Source organism: Myxocyprinus asiaticus, chromosome 41, assembly GCF_019703515.2.
Source record: "Myxocyprinus asiaticus isolate MX2 ecotype Aquarium Trade chromosome 41, UBuf_Myxa_2, whole genome shotgun sequence".
Classification (NCBI taxonomy): Eukaryota; Metazoa; Chordata; class Actinopteri; order Cypriniformes; family Catostomidae; genus Myxocyprinus; species Myxocyprinus asiaticus.
Genome location: NC_059384.1, coordinates 6898370 through 6918229, shown reverse-complemented (window position 1 = coordinate 6918229; position 19860 = coordinate 6898370). Strand labels below are relative to the sequence as shown.

The 19860-nt window shown below is 38.2% G+C and overlaps 1 protein-coding gene across 2 annotated transcripts in view; it reads left to right on the top strand.

Annotated features, from left to right (window-relative positions):
* Nucleotides 1–808: 808 nt before the first annotated feature.
* Nucleotides 809–19860, top strand: part of slc4a2b (solute carrier family 4 member 2b) — an 83789-nt gene continuing 64737 nt past the window's right edge. For both annotated transcript variants that reach the window (XM_051682350.1, XM_051682351.1), the window contains exon 1: nt 809–1193. The gene's annotated coding sequence lies outside the window, so the exon portion shown is untranslated. The remainder of the gene's footprint in view (nt 1194–19860) is intronic.

The window sequence follows — 19860 nt, the reverse complement described above, 5'->3', positions numbered from 1 at the left end:
TTTTTTTACTTCGTGCTGCATTTGAAAATTATTGTTTATCGTTTAATGTTATTATTTTTATTAATATATATTGCGTCAAATGTTTGGTATTGTTTCATCAATAGGCTATAGATTTTAATTATGGAGTGGTGGTGGCGTAGTGGGCTAAAGCACACCTGATAATCAGAAGGTTGCTGGTTCAATCCCCACAGCCATCACCATTGTGTCCTTGAGCCGCTTAACTCCAGGTTGCTCCTTGGGTATTGTCCCTGTAATAAGTGAGGGAAGTGTAGTGTAGAGGGAAGAAGTGTAAGTTGCTTTGGATGAAAGCGTCTGCCAAAAAAATGCATAAAATGTAAAAACATTTAAATAAAAAAAATGACGCATTAAAATGTGAGGGATAGAAGTAGTTTGTTCAATGAATAGGGGTGTACTGTTGTTAGCCGTTAGGCTGATGAAACATTAAAAAAACATCTCTACAACAAACCTTTTTCCAGTAGACAAAAACCTCCTGTTGTGAAATTACATTTGATATCCCTCGCAACCTCATGAATATTTGTTAATTAAATATGGTGTCCACCTTACCAATACATTGTTAACAACATAATTAACAATCATGTTCACAAATGTAAATTATCAGTTTATTATTAATAATGATTTACAATATCGATTATATGTAATCACTGTTTACTCCGAGTCAGCTCTTCACTGTTGGCGAATCGGTTCGACAGAATCATCAAAAAGAATCAGAACAAATGAACGACTCGTTCGCGAATCGGACATCCTATTGAATGTGTGTTCCGCATAGTTAGGGTTACATCAAGTTGCATTGTCAGTTGTGTCATCTTAGTTTACTCGGCATTCATTTATTTGACATGCAGTCATTTTAATAGTAAAATGTTCACTGTTTACACCTTTTCACGTGAATCTCTTTAATAATGTAGCAAATATACGGTTGTAAATCTAAAACATAAGGTTGGCTTTTGGATACCCATAGGGTGGGGTTCGGTTGCATTAATTTGACACGCTTGTCTTTGCTTTTACGTGTGAATGCATGTGCACATTGTAAAAAAAAAAAAAAAAATGCATGTTGGGTGGGGTTTTTAAAAAAAAACGGAAAGGAGTTCCCCGACAGAAAATATATATATATATATGACACGCACGCGCGCTCGTCAGATTTGGCTCATCGTCTAAAATGAGGGAACATCAGTGAGGTAGGTCACATTTCAGCTTTGTGTTTTATAGACTCAGGAAAAACAAACTGTTTCCAATATCTGAGGTGCCGCTCATTGTGACCATTTACATAGGGTCCAGGTGTATGGTAATTAGTTTGTGACTGCTAGTCGGCGTTGACCGGTTAGCTTTCGCTAGCTTACAGGTGAATTAACTTTATACATGGACATTTTAAATGAACGGGGGTCGAGAAAACGGTGGGCTGGAATGATGACTTGGTCTGGTTTCTTCTTGTCTACTTTGTTTCTGAAACACGCGTTTGTTGGAAAGCTGTCAAATTAGCCAGTGGACCCAGTAACGTATAAGTAGGCTGAGGCTCACTGCCACGTGATATCCACGGGAATATTTTCAAGCGCTTGACTCGAGTTTTTAAAAACACATCTGAAAAGGAAACTTAGATATAAATGGAGAAGTTGTATATGGTCACTGTTATAATCTGGAAATTACACATATTGAAAATTGTTGGGCTTTTAGACATGACAAAGTCTATCTGTCTATCTATCATGGAAAACTAGTTGTCACAGTGACTTTCTTCTGCTGGACACAAATTAAGATTTTTAGAAGACTATCTAGGTCCATACAATGCAAGTGAATGGTGACCAGACATTTAAAGCTCCAAAAATCACATCAAGGCAGCATAAAAGTAATTCATAAGACTACAGTGGTTAAATCTATCATATTTTAGTGCTTTTTACTATACATCTACTCTTTCACATTTTGAAAGTGACCATAGAGATTTGTAGATTTAGATATTGTCCTTTTTGTCACCCACACCTATCATATTACTTCTGAAAACATGGATTAAGCCACTGGAGTTGTATGGATTACTTTTATGTGGCCTTTATATGCTTTTTGTACCTTAAAAGTTCTGGTCACCATTCACTTGCATTGTAAGGACCAACAAAGCTGAGATACTCTTCTAAAAACTGTAATTTGTGTTCAGCAGAAGAAAGTTATACACGTCTGAGATGGCATGAGGGTGAATAAATGATGAGGGGAATTTTCATTTGTGGGTGAATAATCCCTTTAAGGCATGTGGGTATATAGGAATTAACCCTGTAGGTTACTAAATATTTCTTACTCTTTTACGTCATAATGTGTTCATTTTCAAAAAGTCGCAAACTTTTTATTGTTTATCTAAATTTAATATTTGAATCCCAGATTTGTAATGTGGATTCAAGCTTTGGAACCACCATTTGTATCTGTTTAGTATTTACAACGTTTTTCCCCCTAAAAAATGTAGGTGTGCACAGTCATTTGCTATAAACCTTTAAGCTTCTGTGGTTGGTTTGTGATAGTTTTTAGGGGTCAGATTTGGGTCGGATCAGTGTTCGTAAAGTCATGTCAAGGCGTCATATTTCTTAGAACTACAAGGCACTGACTTGGTCGAACCAGTACTTGCAAGCTTGAAATTGGCAACTTAATGTTTTTTGTTTTTTTTTTGCTGTGTGATTGAGGTGTACAGCCGGAGGCTAATACAGGTGCATCTCAATAAATTAGAATGTCGTGGAAAAGTTCATTTATTTCAGTAATTCAACTCAAATTGTGAAACTCGTGTATTAAATAAATTCAATGCACACAGACTGAAGTAGTTTAAGTCTTTGGTTCTTTTAATTGATGATTTTGGCTCACATTTAACAAAAACCCACCAATTCACTATCTCAAAAAATTAGAATACATCATAAGACCAATAAAAAAAACATTTTTAGTGAATTGTTGGCCTTCTGGAAAGTATGTTCATTTACTGTATATGTACTCAATACTTGGTAGGGGCTCCTTTTGCTTTAATTACTGCCTCAATTCGGTGTGGCATGGAGGTGATCAGTTTGTGGCACTGCTGAGGTGGTATGGAAGCCCAGGTTTCTTTGACAGTGGCCTTCAGCTCATCTGCATTTTTTGGTCTCTTGTTTCTCATTTTCCTCTTGACAATACCCCATAGATTCTCTATGGGGTTCAGGTCTGGTGAGTTTGCTGGCCAGTCAAGCACACCAACACCATGGTCATTTAACCAACTTTTGGTGCTTTTGGCAGTGTGGGCAGGTGCCAAATCCTGCTGGAAAATGAAATCAGCATCTTTAAAAAGCTGGTCAGCAGAAGGAAGCATGAAGTGCTCCAAAATTTCTTGGTAAACGGGTGCAGTGACTTTGGTTTTCAAAAAACACAATGGACCAACACCAGCAGATGACATTGCACCCCAAATCATCACAGACTGTGGAAACTTAACACTGGACTTCAAGCAACTTGGGCTATGAGCTTCTCCACCCTTCCTCCAGACTCTAGGACCTTGGTTTCCAAATGAAATACAAAACTTGCTCTCATCTGAAAAGAGGACTTTGGACCACTGGGCAACAGTCCAGTTCTTCTTCTCCTTAGCCCAGGTAAGGCGCCTCTGACGTTGTCTGTGGTTCAGGAGTGGCTTAACAAAAGGAATACGACAACTGTAGTGTCTGTGTGTGGTGGCTCTTGATGCCTTGACCCCAGCCTCAGTCCATTCCTTGTGAAGTTCACCCAAATTCTTGAATCGATTTTGCTTGACAATCATAAGGCTGCGGTTCTCTTGGTTGGTTGTGCATCTTTTTCTTCCACACTTTTTCCTTCCACTCAACTTTCTGTTAACATGCTTGGATACAGCACTCTGTGAACAGCCAGCTTCTTTGGCAATGAATGTTTGTGGCTTACCCTCCTTGTGAAGGGTGTCAATGATTGTCTTCTGGACAACTGTCAGATCAGCAGTCTTCCCCATGATTGTGTAGCCTAGTGAACCAAACTGAGAGACCATTTTGAAGGCTCAGGAAACCTTTGCAGGTGTTTTGAGTTGATTAGCTGATTGGCATGTCACCATATTCTAATTTTTTGAGACAGTGAATTGGTGGGTTTTTGTTAAATGTGAGCCAAAATCATCACAATTAAAAGAACCAAAGACTTAAACTACTTCAGTCTGTGTGCATTGAATTTATTTAATACACGAGTTTCACAATTTGAGTTGAATTACTGAAATAAATGAACTTTTCCACGACATTCTAATTTATTGAGATGCACCTGTATATCAATGCAGAGTACAGTAGGGAAGGGTAAAAATATCTTTCTATTTACTTGCTGTCTATCTTGACCAACATTGGAACATCCCAAAGCAATATAGTGGCGAAATAATTTATTTGTACATTTTCTATGTCATCTTTATATTACAAAAGTAAAAAAAAATAGAGCTCAAACTTAAGTAGGAAAAAATGTCATAATTAATTAATTTATTAAGAGGGTCCAGAGTAAAAAAAATTGCAAAATCTTTAACAGTAAAAGCAAACAGTGTGTGTATGTGTATATATACAGGTGCATCTCAATAAATTAGAATGTCGTGGAAAAGTTCATTTATTTCAGTAATTCAACTCAAATTGTGAAACTCGTGTATTAAATAAATTCAATGCACACAGACTGAAGTAGTTTAAGTCTTTGGTTCTTTTAATTGATGATTTTGGCTCACATTTAACAAAAACCCACCAATTCACTATCTCAAAAAATTAGAATATGGTGACATGCCAATCAGCTAATCAACTCAAAACACCTGCAAAGCCTTCAAAATGGTCTCTCAGTTTGGTTCACTAGGCTACACAATCATTGGGAAGACTGCTGATCTGACAGTTGTCCAGAAGACAATCATTGACACCCTTCACAAGGAGGGTAAGCCACAAACATTCATTGCCAAAGAAGCTGGCTGTTCACAGAGTGCTGTATCCAAGCATATTAACAGAAAGTTGAGTGGAAGGAAAAAGTGTGGAAGAAAAAGATGCACAACCAACTGAGAGAACCGCAGCCTTATGATTGTCAAGCAAAATCGATTCAAGAATTTGGGTGAACTTCACAAGGAATGGACTGAGGCTGGGGTCAAGGCATCAAGAGCCACCACACACAGACATGTCAAGGAATTTGGCTACAGTTGTCGTATTCCTCTTGTTAAGCCACTCCTGAAGCACAGATAACGTCAGAGGCGTCTTACCTGGGCTAAGGAGAAGAAGAACTGGACTGTTGCCCAGTCCTCTTTTCAGATGAGCGCAAGTTTTGTATTTCATTTGGAAACCAAGGTCCTAGAGTCTGGAGGAAGGGTGGAGAAGCTCATAGCCCAAGTTGCTTGAAGTCCAGTGTTAAGTTTCCACAGTCTGTGATGATTTGGGGTGCAATGTCATCTGCTGGTGTTGGTCCATTGTGTTTTTTGAAAACCAAAGTCACTGCACCCGTTTACCAAGAAATTTTGGAGCACTTCAGGCTTCCTTCTGCTGACCAGCTTTTTAAAGATGCTGATTTCATTTTCCAGCAGGATTTGGCACCTGCCCACACTGCCAAAAGCACCAAAAGTTGGTTAAATGACCATGGTGTTGGTGTGCTTGACTGGCCAGCAAACTCACCAGACCTGAACCCCATAGAGAATCTATGGGGTATTGTCAAGAGGAAAATGAGAAACAAGAGACCAAAAAATGCAGATGAGCTGAAGGCCACTGTCAAAGAAACCTGGGCTTCCATCCCACCTCAGCAGTGCCACAAACTGATCACCTCCATGCCACGCCGAATTGAGGCAGTAATTAAAGCAAAAGGAGCCCCTACCAAGTATTGAGTACATATACAGTAAATGAACATACTTTCCAGAAGGCCAACAATTCACTAAAAATGTTTTTTTTTTTATTGGTCTTATGATGTATTCTAATTTTTTGAGATAGTGAATTGGTGGGTTTTTGTTAAATGTGAGCCAAAATCATCACAATTAAAAGAACCAAAGACTTAAACTACTTCAGTCTGTGTGCATTGAATTTATTTAATACATGAGTTTCACAATTTGAGTTGAATTACTGAAATAAATGAACTTTTCCACGACATTCTAATTTATTGAGATGCACCTGTATATATATCACACACACACACACACACACATACATACATATATATATATATATACACACACACACACACACACGACTGTTGACTAAGACTGTTGTTCTCACGTAGTCCACGTTATTTCAAATCTGAAACAGCTCTTTTGCAAATAGGTCTGTGTAAATGTAACCTCACCATGGGTAGGTTGACTTAACACTTGACCAGGGACATCTACTGTATGTGGTTTTTACATTACTCTTATTTCCCAGGATAGGAGCTACTATATGCACTGTGTTGTGAGCTGATTAGTAATTTCATTCTAATTGTTTGTTTTGGTGTGATTCAAGGCGTGAATGACAGTGTTCCTCTGGTCAGGACTTGCTTTGAATTTTTTTTCTCTGCTGTCATGTTACGAAGACATGATTGTTTGCTCCAAGTTAAACACAAAGTGTGAGAATACAGAAAGACCTTTTGTACATTAAAACATGAGCCTACAACACCCCCGCCGATCAGTGCGCAAGTAAAAACATCTTTACACTTTAGTTTACACAGTGGTCCCATGGCTGTTTAGTCTTGAAGTGGTAATTAAATCAGCTCGATGGATAGCTGTTTGAATTTGACCTGTGCCTGTGTTGTTTTCTTTAGAATTGAAAAATTATTGGTAACCTGTTGCACCTGTTGAGTGATAAATGAAGGTTTAAAAATCTGCATCACCTAGCAGTACTTTGTTCCACACTTCACGTTCATTTCTGTGATTTCTTTGTTTGTACATAGTATAATGGCTGACTGATTCAGGTTTTTTTATGTTGTCATATCATTGTAAAGTAATTATTTTGTTGACTAGATGCTTCATTAGTAGAGAACAGCAGTATGTTCGCTGACAAGACTGAGAGGACACTAACATTAAAGCTAACCTCAAGCGGTTTGAGCAATGTGACAAAAATACATGCAAGTCCTACCCAAATGTTTAAACGTCACGATTGTTTCCATCTATTACCATCTATCTGCATTAGCTTATATCCAGCTGGTCACATTTATGCATTCCTTAGCCAGCTAAGTTGCATATTTAAAGCTAGTAACATGAGAAAGCAAATTAATATCTTCATGCAGCCGAGAGAAATGTATAAACAAATCAGAAACGCATCTGATTTCATTTAATGATTTTTTTTTTTATGCTTACAGTAATACGATGACTTCAGATCGATCACATTCTTGTGCTAAAAAAGGCTAGACACAGCGCAACAAATACAGTTTAACAGAAAGCAGGTATCTCAATATGCTTTTAAGTTTATTTTTGATTAGACACATCATCTATAAAACAGCGCTCCTGCACAAGACACTGAATAAACAAAAACAAAGAGAAACAAAGACATTCGTCTAGCATGCGTTTACATAGAAAAACAAATGGATGGTTGCAAAAGCGTTTGGTGTGAACAGCCCCTTACAGTTGGTGGAGGTCTTTGGCCATTGCGTCTTGCTCTCTTACAGTTGTTTCTCAGATTAAACAATGAGTTGTTTAAAGATGTTCAACTTGGAAATGTCTCGAGATCCTCGCATTCGGTTCCAGTCTGTTGTGTTGTGTTCTGTCTGTTTGAACAGACCCTGGCCTGGGCTCATATTCTGAGCCACTTCACCACCGAATTCAGCCGAATACCACTGCTATCTATGAGTATTGCTACTCTACATACAACTGTACTGAATAAAAAAAACAATGTGGTATTTTGCTGTTATTATGAAGCTGGGAGTAGTAGGAATCAGTGCAAGTGTAACACCATGTGCACTGTCTATTGAAGCACCCCCCCCCCCCCCCCCCCCATTTTACTTTTGACTGTTTGAATAAACCTATTTATTAATTTATTTTATTCACATCAGTTGAAAATGAAATGCTCTTTTTTTTTTTTTTTTTTTTTTTTTTTACAGCCAGGATAGGAATACTCTTTGCAATAATATAACGGTGCTGAATGGTTTATTTATTGCGCACTCTTGTGGACTAAGGAAACAACGTCAATTTAAAAATCAGCTGACTTTAAAATTCGAATATTAGTTCATACATATATAAACATTAATATATATATATATATTAATGTTTATATATTTATTTAATTTTAAAAAGTACAATACATTTTCATGCTTCAGTCAGTACTGTTTATTTTTGTAATAAAGTTCAGCACTGTTTCACTTTTGAGTGTTAATTTTTCATTCAGTATACATTTTAAAACTATTGGTTGATTTAATTGTTATCGGCAGGTACTGCCCTACTTGGGTATCGGTAAAATCCACTATCGATTAACCTCTACTCTGCTACGTACAAGAGTTCAAGTTTGGTGACCTCTGACCGTATGACGAGAGGACGCGTATCCAATAGAACAGTGTTTCTCTACTGGTGTATCACAACCCAGAAGTGGGTCTATTCGGACTGGTTTGCAGACAGCAGGGAAAGAACTATGCCATGGTTCTCCCATTGAACATTTTTCGGCGGCCGCCCAAGTGAAATTTAGGGCTGCTGATGCAAATTTTATGATAATCTAATATTTAGCTAAAGACTTCTCGTCTGCACTGCAATATTTTCAAGGTGCGATCAAAGCTGTCTCGCGAGTGTAACGGAACCAGCTCGCACTAATGATCTGCCTTGCTCTCTTGCGCGTGCGTGCAATAATTGGGCCTCCCTCGATATTGCGGCCCGCAGATCTCAAAACTGATGTGACCCATTTGAATTCTAGTGAGAATTTTCTAGTTTAAAGCGCCATGGAGGAAGTAAAACCTCTCAAACAGTAGGCAGCTCCAACATGCCAAACAGCACTGAGAAGGAAAAGAGCCACCCCGTTGCTATGCGCCAAAATAAGTATATAAAGATCTTTAAAGATTTAAAAGGGGGGAGAGGAAACTTCCTGTGTCGTTTGTTGTTGACATCAACAACAAAAATAATGTCACTTGATACATGTCCTTATACTTGAAAACCAGGAACAAAGCTATGCAAGATAAAAGAAAATCCAATCCAGGATACATTAAACATAGGTTACGTTTTTTTACTATGGATACCAAGCGGTGACCTACCAATGTAAAATCTGGGTCCCGAAGCAAAACCAGTTGAGAACCACTGCAATAGAAGATCGAAAGATCACAAGCTGACCTCTTGGCTCAATACAAAGAATACATATTTCAAAGCTGCATGATTTATTGTTGCTGGAAAGTGAGCAGACAATATATTTTAGTATTTTAAGTATTAAATTATTTGTTATTTGTGACGTATTATTTACTTATACCAGAAGCCCACCCAATCATATCCTGGTATGTTGTATTGTCAGAAAAAAACATTTGCATGCTCAAAGCCTTGTATAGCACCCTTGTAACCAAGCTTTTTGTTGTAGTCAACATTATGCCATAAATGCTGTCAATTGAGCTTAACTTGTATTGAACCTGGAATATTCCATATTTCCATTTTTAGGACAATTGTTCCCATTGTTAGTGGTTTATTTGTTTTGTGGATATATGGATGTGTTTCTTGAACAATGCCGATGAAGAAATTTACACTGTCATGCCAAAGGCAAGCCTGGCCAAGTACCAAGGCGCTGTGAATCTTCGTTACAAAGCATTACGAAACCATGACTGTGGCATTGAACAGTCAACTGTTGGAGTGAGTTAACTTGATTAAGTTATACAATAACGGTATTTATTAATTTATTTCGGATTGGAGAAAACCAATTCTGTCTTTTCTGATTCTGAAGATGGTTCTGTTATCTGGGTTTAGTTCGTAGAAATTCATGTTGTGCCTCACTCTGTGCAATCATGAAGCATCTGTATTTTGAGATGTCTGTGCTTTGCCACCTCCATCTTGCATTATGCATGTCACTGCCTGCTTATGCAATAGATTTTCTTCATTTCTATTTGATTTCCCAATGTTTAGACACTACTGCCTTTGCCTGAACTTCCCTGTTTATCATGATCAATAAAAAGTGTCAGGAAAACCATGAAGGATATGCTGGTTTCAGCTGTTTTTGCTCATTTTGTTGATAGGCCCATTGTTACTATACCAGCAGCACTTCATTGCCATTTAGTGACCTTAAGATAGATGTATGACACATCTTTTTGTTGTGTCAGGAAATTATGTAACCTGTGCAACACAGGCAAGTCAAGACAAAACTGAAAATCTAAAGAAATGGTTTGATGACCATTTGGCACTGTAGTCTGATGTCTAAGAACTCTATCCCGATCTAATTTAACGACCATGCTGTTTTCGACTGTCTATTTTATAGAGCTTCTAACCTCATGATCTGAGGGCAAATATGTGTAATGTCCCATATAATGTTGGAATGTGTTGTAAAATCTTAATTTAGACTTTTGACCAACTACATACAGTAAAGTCTGGTCCACATTGCAGCTTATTCATACAGTAGGTATGTAGGAGCCACCACTGACATTTAAAGTAACTACAGGTGAACCACAGTTCCATTTTTCACATCAGGGATGGGGAACGCATACAGTCCGTATATGGCTCGCAGTATCTTTGACAGCCCGTCAGACAATATTAGACTGAAGATTGATTTTAGTACATTGGAAAAGTGTTCATGTGAAGACTGCATTCAGGCTAGGGTGTTATAAGTATACTAATTTATACTGCTTTATATTCAGGGTTCATACAGAGTCTTGAAAGTTTGGAAAATGCTTGAATTTAATTGGGGTGATTTCAAGGTTTGAAATGTGCTTGAATTTTGAATATGCCCTTAAATGCTAGATTTTTTTTTCTTTCAGAACGTCAGATGTAATAAAAAAAAATCTAAATAAAACAGCCTGCCAGTCATTATGTAGTTTTGTTTAATTTCCTGAGGCAGTGTTTTCTGTTGCGGTGCATCCTTAAAGAAAACAACAAAAAAAATGCACGTCACATGTCATTCTTTTTATTGTCGTCTCAGGTATTTGCCTGGCGTGCATCCATCTCAATTAACATGCCTCGCTGTCATTAATGATAATTAGCTGGCAGATGATAAATACAAACTGTGGTTGCGTCGAGGATCAACAGACAGAAAGACATACTGTTCCGTACGCAAGAAAGACATTGATGTGTGCGCTATGGGAGAATCGGCCCTCACCAGCTATTCCAAAGGTAAGCAGAGATGAATATTCCATTAAAACTTTGAATGATTTTATTTAAAAGGATGAAATTCTTTCATATCTAATCAATATGTAATTTGTATGAATGCTTTTATAAGTGATAATTTAGTCACAGAATTCAAATTTTTCCGATTCCGATATTGGAAATCTCAGTATCTCCCGATCCGATACCAGTGTTGTTTTTGCATAATCAGTTTAGAATATCTTTACATTATTGTGTGGAACTAATTGGGTGTACTCTTTAATATGTAAAGAAACACAAACCTCTAACTACACATTATTTCAATATAAATTTATAGCTTATTAAGAAAAACTTTATTATTAACTAGTATACTGGGTAATGTAGCAGCAAAATTAACAGTAATTCCAGTATAAGTCATCAGTAGAAAATAACCCGTTTTATTTATTTTTTTGCAAAAAAATTTTCAACTTGTATCTGGACTTTAAAGGATTCAGATCTCTTTTTTTTGTTCAATTTAGTTGTAAGATATCAGCTCACTTTTCATTCACACAGTTATTTTTTGGAACCCATTCAACTTAAATATTATTATAATTTGTAAACAAATGATAATAATAATATATTATAATAGTAATATATATTAATATATCTCAATCATGCACCTTTTGTCACGGATCCACCGGTCTCTCTCCCTCACTGCAGTTACAGCGCTCACTCTCCCCTGAGTTCTGATTACACGCACCTGCATATCAGGCTAATCAAGGACTGCATATATACCCCGCTTTCACACACACACACACTTTGTCTGTTCTCATCGATAGTATCTCTGAGATGCCACACCGTTCTACTATGTCAAACATACCTGTGTCTTCATTATTGCCTGCAAGTATCATAAGACTGTTGTGAGTTATCTGTTCATCGTGTCTGTGCCCTGTCTGGATATTACTCACCTGCTGTTTGTCACTCTGCTCGACTGGATTTACTCGCATGATGTTTACATCACTGTTTCAATCATCTGTTCAATAAACCCTTCTACTGAGTTCATATCTCTGCCTCCGTGAGTCTCTCCGTGACACCTTTTAACTTTTAATACCCTCATGCTTTTATTTTGACATTCTGAACTCTCCAGGAAGTCCTGTATGTGTCTGTTTGTAGGAAAGTTCACAGTAGTTTAATTCGCTTCTTATTCAAATTTGGGTAAAAATGCACCTCCGGTGCCGTTTTAAATGCATATAAGTGAACCAAACTATTGAGCATCTACATCTGAGATGATGTTCGTGAGAAGCGCTCGAATGTTGCGCACTGCGTGAAGGCTAAAAATAGCCGCGAATGTGTGCGTAAACAGAGCAGCACCATTCAATAACGCGCTGGCGCTGCACATGCATATTATATATTTACTTATTAAACACAGCCTTTTGTAATTCACAGAGCTATTGCACATCATCAAGTGGCTTTGAATAAACTGAATGAGTCATATGAACTACTTTAATTGTATTTTAATGGTTCTTTTACAGTAGCATACAAAATTTGGGTACCCCTGGTCAAAATTTATGTTGCTGTGAATAGTTAAGTGAGTAGAAGATGAACTGATCTCCAAAAGGCATAAAGTTAAAGATGAAACATTCTTTTCAACATTTTAAGCAATAGTAGTGTGTTATTTTTATTTTGTACAATTTTAGAAAGGGCTAAAGGAAAGGAGCACCATGCAAAAGTTTGGACACCCCAAGAGATTTAAGCTCTCAGATAACTTTTACCAAGGTCTCAGACCTTAATTAGCTTGTTAGGGCTATGGCTTGTTCACAATCATCGTTTGGAAAGGCCAGGTGATGCAAATTTCAAAGCTTTATACATACTCTGACTCCACAAATCTTGTCCCAACAATCAACAGCCATGGGCTCCTCTAAGCAGCTGCCTAGCACTCTGAAAATAATTGATGCCCACAAAGCAGGAGAAGGCTATAAGAAGATAGCAAAGCGTTTTTAGGTAGCCGTTTCCTCAGTTCGTAATGTAATTAAGAAATGGCAGTTAACAGGAATGGTGGAGTTCAAGTTGAGGTCTGGAAGACCAAGAAAACTTTCAGAGAGAACTCCTTGTAGGATTGCTAGAAAGGCAAATCAAAACCCCTGTTTGACTGCAAAAGACCTTAAGGAATATTTACCAGACTCTGGAGTAGTGGTGCACTGTTCTACTGTGCAGCAACACCTGCATAAATATGACCTTCATGGAAGAGTCATGAGAAGAAAACATTTCCTGCATCCTCACCACAAATTTCAGTGTCAGAAGTTTGCAAATGAACATCTAAACAAGCCTGATGCATTTTGGAAACAAGTTCTGCAGACTGATTAATTTAAAATATAACTTTTTGGCTGCAATGAGCAAAGGTATGTTTGGAGAAAAAAGGGTGCAGAATTTCATAAAAAGAACACCTCTCCAACTGTTAAGCACGGGGGTGGATCGATCATGCTTTGGGCTTGTGTTGATGCCAGTGGCACGGGAACATTTCACTGGTAGAGGAAAGAATGGATTAAATTAAATACCAGCAAATTCTGGAAGCAAACATCACACCATCTGTAAAAGAGGATTGATGAAAAGAGGACTGCTTCTGCAACAGGATAATGATCCTAAACACACCTCAAAATCCACAATGGACTTCCTCGAGAGGCGCAAGCTGAAGGTTTTGCCATGGCCCTCACAGTCCCCTGACCTAAACATCATCGAAAATCTGTGGCTAGACATCAAAAGAGCAGTGCATGCAAGACGGCCCAAGAATCTCACAGAACAAGAAGCCCTTTGCAAGGAAGAATGGGTGAAAATCCCCCAAACAAAAATTGAAAGACACAGGCTACAAAAAGTTTTTACAAGCTGTGATACTTGCCAGTGGTTGTTACTAAGTACTGACCATGCAGGGTGCCCAAACATTTGCTTTGGGCCCTTTTCCTTTTTTGTTATTTTGAAACCTGTAAAAGATGAATATAAAAAGTAAAATTGCTTAAAATATTAAAGAAATGTGTCATCTTTAATCCTTTTGGAAATCAGGCCATCTTTTGCTTGCTTAGCTATTCACAGCAACAGAAATTGATCAGGGGTGCCCAAACTTTTGCATGCCACTGTATGTCATTTTTTGAACTTGACAGTAACAAACAAACACACAGTATCGGATTTGGATCGGGCTCGTCGGACCGATTCCCGATCCGTTTAAAAATGTCAGTATCGGAGCCGATACCAATCTAGGTATCGGATCGGTGCATCCCTAGTTGAAAGCGCTTCCATGAGCTGTAGTCTAGTGTTAGACCAACATGTGCATTCTTTTTTCTCTTTTCCTGTTTGTTTAATTGTTTTTAAAATGTTTACAATAACATTATAAAGTGGTGCATTGTTGTCTTGTGTAGTATTATAAGGAAAAATTATTGTACTGTACATTTTTTACAGAATGTATTTAATTTCAGTGCAAATCAGTAAAGAGTCGTGTTGTTGTGTTTATGGCTTTCGTCAGCTTAAGTAATATTGCATCAGCGAATTCAGTGTTAGTGCTTGAAAAATGGATTTAGGGACCTTGAAATTGCTGGAAAAGTGCTTAAATTTCACTCTTAAAAATCTGTACAAACCCTGTATATTGCAAGCTGGCAGTACATGTGATCGTATTATCAATTATGCCATCGTTTTATCACACGCAGTTACACAGACAGACGTCTGCATCAATGAATGAGAGATCAGGCACTTAAAAGCTTAGCTCCGTCTGTTATGGCTACCGCAAACTACACAAGAAGGAATGAGAAGGGGAAAGAGAGTAGAAAGCTGCTGGGAAAATGCAGCTTCAACTTTCTTTGCACCATCTTGCAGCATCTTGTTCTGCTGTTTCACTCAGGCTAGCGAAAAATTGTAAAATAATAATAATTTAAAAAACAGTTTTGAACAAGCATGCCAAAACCTTTCTGAGGTGGGGTTGAAAATATGATCCTTGGTGGAAATGTACAGACAATACAAATGAGACATTTTAATTTTCTTGATAAAATGAATCATCACCATCAAAGTTGCCCATCCTTGTTGCATTATCTTTAGGGGTGGGGAAGTCTAGATTGGACAAGGGTGTGCTCAAGGATATTTCCTTTAAAAGTAGGGGAGTATTTGTTAGTCTCTCTCCTTTGCTAGTAAACTGTCTTAAACAATTCTTATCTTTCAAAGATTCAATGTCAGGAATCTTACAGACTTTGTGAGATCCAGCAACTAGGCCTTGTTCTTCCTTGGTGTTCTGCATGCTTATGTGGGCCTGGTTATATGTGTGGATGGGAATCGTAAGGAATTTAACAATTCTGGTTTCTTAACCGTACAATTAACAATTATTTTAGTACTTTTGTGGAAGAAATTTTTTTGAATAAGAAACACAATTCTTATTGGATATAATGCCCCCAGCAAATTTCCAAATAATGAGATTATTTCATATTCTAGAACAGAACAGATTATTGAAAAGGTTTGTTTACACAGACTTCTTAATTATGATATTTTATTAATTCATAATTTTTTTAATAAAATGCTACTAATTACAATAACATTTACAATTACTAAAAACTACAACTTATTAAAATATAAATCCGTATTCATATCAGTAACCATCCAGTAATTAATAAAGCAATATCACACTTGCAAGAGTGCTGTATGTCCAGCTGTTAGTTTAACTCTATTCCTCAGCTGTAGTGTGGGAGTAATCCGCTCCGATAGTGGAGTGATGCTGCTATATGTGCTATCAGAATTATCCTACGAGTATTTCACCCATGTTCAAGTGATTTGTTGATGGAGAGAAAACATGGAGGAAGCCAGTTTCATTCAGTTTCATTCATTCACACTATATTTATCACGATATACATTTCATACCATTTAATGGGAGCAGAACTACATTCCACATGTTCGTTTGACCTCAAGAATAAATTAAACACAACTTGTTTGTTTACAAGTAAACTCCAGAGGGTAATAACCTTTAAAGTATATTCAGTTTAGGATTTAATCATGCAACATAACATAAGTTGTATGTAGGATTAAACCAGCTGATTTCATGACTGTGATTCAGTTAGCTAGTTGTGTGTATAACTTTGCCAAACTGCTTGCGTCATTAGCTACACATACCTGACCGGACGTCTAGATGAAGAACTTTAGGCTTAATATCCAAAATGACTCAGAAGTTTATCATCAATATTGAAAATTATTATTTTTTGATAAATATCTATATAATTTCATCCCCCAGCACTACATGCAGGACTCTGCCTGAGCATGTTTGATTACGCCTTCTGACACAATCCTCAGCTCTGATCGACAGTAATGCTGAAGCTGTTCGTTTAACTCTATTTCTTACTATAGTGTAGTAGTAATCCGAGCGATCATGGAGTGAGAGACAATTCCCGATGACTTCATAGAAATTTGCACATTGACTGGTAACGCAGTTTGTCAACGTCAGCTCTACGCTCTCAGAGCACATATAAGACTGTCGTTTGTCAAAGACAAATCTTTAATGTCACAGGGATAAATGGAAATTCACAAATCTAGCTGCTCTTACACATTTGTAACACCACAAACACGAGCAGAGTGTTACAAACAGTAAACCGTCCCAGTGCTGATAGTGTGATCAGATTCAAAGACAGGAACTTACTGTTGTATAAACTAAGTCTGCAAGCCATAAGTAAACATAACACAGTATATAAGACTCTTTATTGTCATTTAATACAGTACAACGAATTTAGTGTGGCAACCCTCAGAAAGCAATAATAGACATATTACCCAGGGCTCCAGACTGCGACTAAAATGGTTGCAAATGCAACCAAAAATAAATGATTGTGACAATAATTTAAAATCTAGTTGCCATTGACAACATTCGGGATGTGTGCTTTCATATGCGGTTTCATCAGATATCATCTTGTGGCAGCTACAGCTCTGGGGAAGAAGCTGCTCTTTAGTCTGTTTGTATGGGACTTGATGACTCTGTACCTCATCCCCAACGGTAGAATGAAAAACATTTGTGTTGGATTCTTAATGATGTTGCCAGCCTTTTTGTGTAGTCGACTAACATACACAGTGTCCAGGTTTGAGAGCTCGGAGCCTATGATCCGCTGTGCTATTTTAACTGTGCTGAACAGGTCTTTGTGGTTTTCCCAAGTGCAGCTGGCATACCACACTGTGGTACAGTGGGTGAGGATGCTCTCTGTGGTGCTTCGGTAAAAGTTCTCCAGATGCTGTGTGGGTAGTCTGGCCTGCTTGAGTTTTCTTAGGAAGAATAGCCTTTGTTGTGCTTTCTTCACCAGGTGGGAGGTGTTGATGCCCCATGTGAGATCTTTTGTGTAGACTCCAAGGAACTTAATGTCATTGACACTCTCCACCTCCTCTCCATTTATATGCAGAGGGGGATGGGTGGTCTTCCTGGATTTTCTGAAGTCTACAATGATGTATTTGGTTTTTGTGGTGTTCAGGGCCAGGTTGTTGTCCGTACACCACTCAAGATGTTCACTCATTTCCTGATATGTGGCCCACAATGGTGGTGTCATCAGCAAACTTTATTATAGTGTTAGAGTGGTGAATTGAGGTGCAGTCATGAGTGAAAAGGGTGAATAGGGCTGGGCTGAGCACACAGCCCTGTGGTACATCTGTGTTCAGGATGAGGGTGGAGGAGGTGTGATTACCTATTCTGACATGTTGTGGTCTGTTGGTGAGAAAGTCCATAATCCATGAGCAGAGTGAAGTGGCTAGGCCCAGGTTGCCCAGTTTCTGTATGAGTTTGTGCAGAATAATGGTGTTGAAGGCAGAACTGAAATCAATGAATATCATCCTAACATTGGTGTTTGGCTGCTCAGGCTGTTTGAAGTGCAAGTGAAACAGCATCATCAGTAGATCTGTTTGCGCGGCAAACAAACTGGTGGCTGTCTAGATCCTTGGGGATGATGGTCTTGATGTGCAATTAGTATGAGTCTCTCGAAGCACTTCATAACAACAGGGGTTAAAGCAACTGGGCAGTAGTCATTGAGGCATTTCACCGCAGACTTGTTGGGCACAGGGGCGCTGGCGGTGGTCTTAAGACATTTGGGGACAGTGGCGAGTTGTAGTGAAAGGTTGAAAATGTTAGTGAACACCCACGCTAGCTGGTCAGCACATGCCCTCAGTGTGCGGCCTGAGACCCTGTCATTATTGATTTGTGGAGAACAGTCTTCGTAGTCAGTGATGGCTTTAATTCCCTTTCACATGCTACGTGGGTTGTTGTTGTTCTCAAAATGGCCCTCAGTGCACTGCTTGTACTTGTGCTTGGCCTTCCTGATGCCCTTCAGCTCTCTCCTGGCTTTACTCTATCCCAGCGTGTCGCCTGATTTAAAAGCTGCATCCAGTTCCTTGAGCAGAGACCATACATTCTCATTTAGCCATGGCTTGTGGTTTGGGAACACTTTGGTTTTAGCAGTTAGAATGGTCTCCGTGCAAAAGTCTATGTAGGCCAGGAATGATGTGCTGTATTCTTCAAGGTCGGCTCCCCTTGCAAATACAGCCCAGACTGTAAGCTCAAAACTGCAAGCAATGAAAAGTTCTTGGTTCATTTCGAGTTGGACGTGACAATATATGATTTGCGGTTTGCGGTATAGATTCAAAAGAACCGACTCGTAAGAGTGATTTGTTCCAGAATCGGGCTACGCTACAGATTTGATAGTAGTGTTGCAGTGCCGCTGAATAGCAATTAGGGGTGTAATGGTTCGAATTTCTCATGGTTCGGTTTGTATCGCGGTTTAAGTGTCATGGTTTTGGTACGGTTCGGTATTTGCTTTTGTTCAGAAAAAAAATATCACTGCCAAATCCAAAGAATAATCTATTTGGTAAACACTTAAACTGGTTTGCCTTTAAATAACAATCTTTTTTTTTTTTTTTTTACAACAGTAACAATAATTTAACCATGGCATTTGTAGTAAAATCATAGTAACCACAATATCAACATGGTTACTGTCATGGTTACAATATATAGTAAAATCATGGTAACTATATCCACCTTTTTCCTGACATCTCCATGGGCGGCACCATTACGGCGAGCTACATCCTCTTGGATGCTCCGCACTTCCGCTTAGTTGTTGTTGTTGTACGCTAGAGCTAGACAAACGTAACTGCTGATGCCGATCTTCGGAGGCTCTTGAGGAATATGTGCTGTTAGGATGTTATAACAACTACAGGTGGCTTAAAAAATTACTGGAAAATTAATGTTACAACAATAAACCTACCAAAAAGCTGCCAATGCCTAAAACTTTGAGTTGCACCAGATACAATAAGCTGAGGCTGCATTAACATAATTCTCCGTCATTTGCCTAATTTTTATTAATATTTTTTAAAACTGACGGATAATTCCAAATGATACGCCCCACAAATTTGCTGATTTTTAAATGAAACCTAGGGAGACCATACGTCCTCTTCACTTACATGTCTTCTTTTTTTTTTTTTCCGGACCTTAAAAAGCATCCGGTCGAATTCAGATTCCCAGATTTGTCCGTTTTCATATTGAAGTGCTTTCTATCATCATCATTATACATTGTGTGTGCAACAAGAAATTCGGTGAAATCTAGCACATCATAAATGTGAATTCTCTCTCTGCACGCGTGTGTGTGTGTGTGTGTGTGTGTGTGTGTGTGTGTGTGTGTGTGTGTGTGTGTGTGTGTCGTTTTTGACTGTCATTAGTGATTATTTCAATGCTTGTAATGTGAATAAGTTGCAAA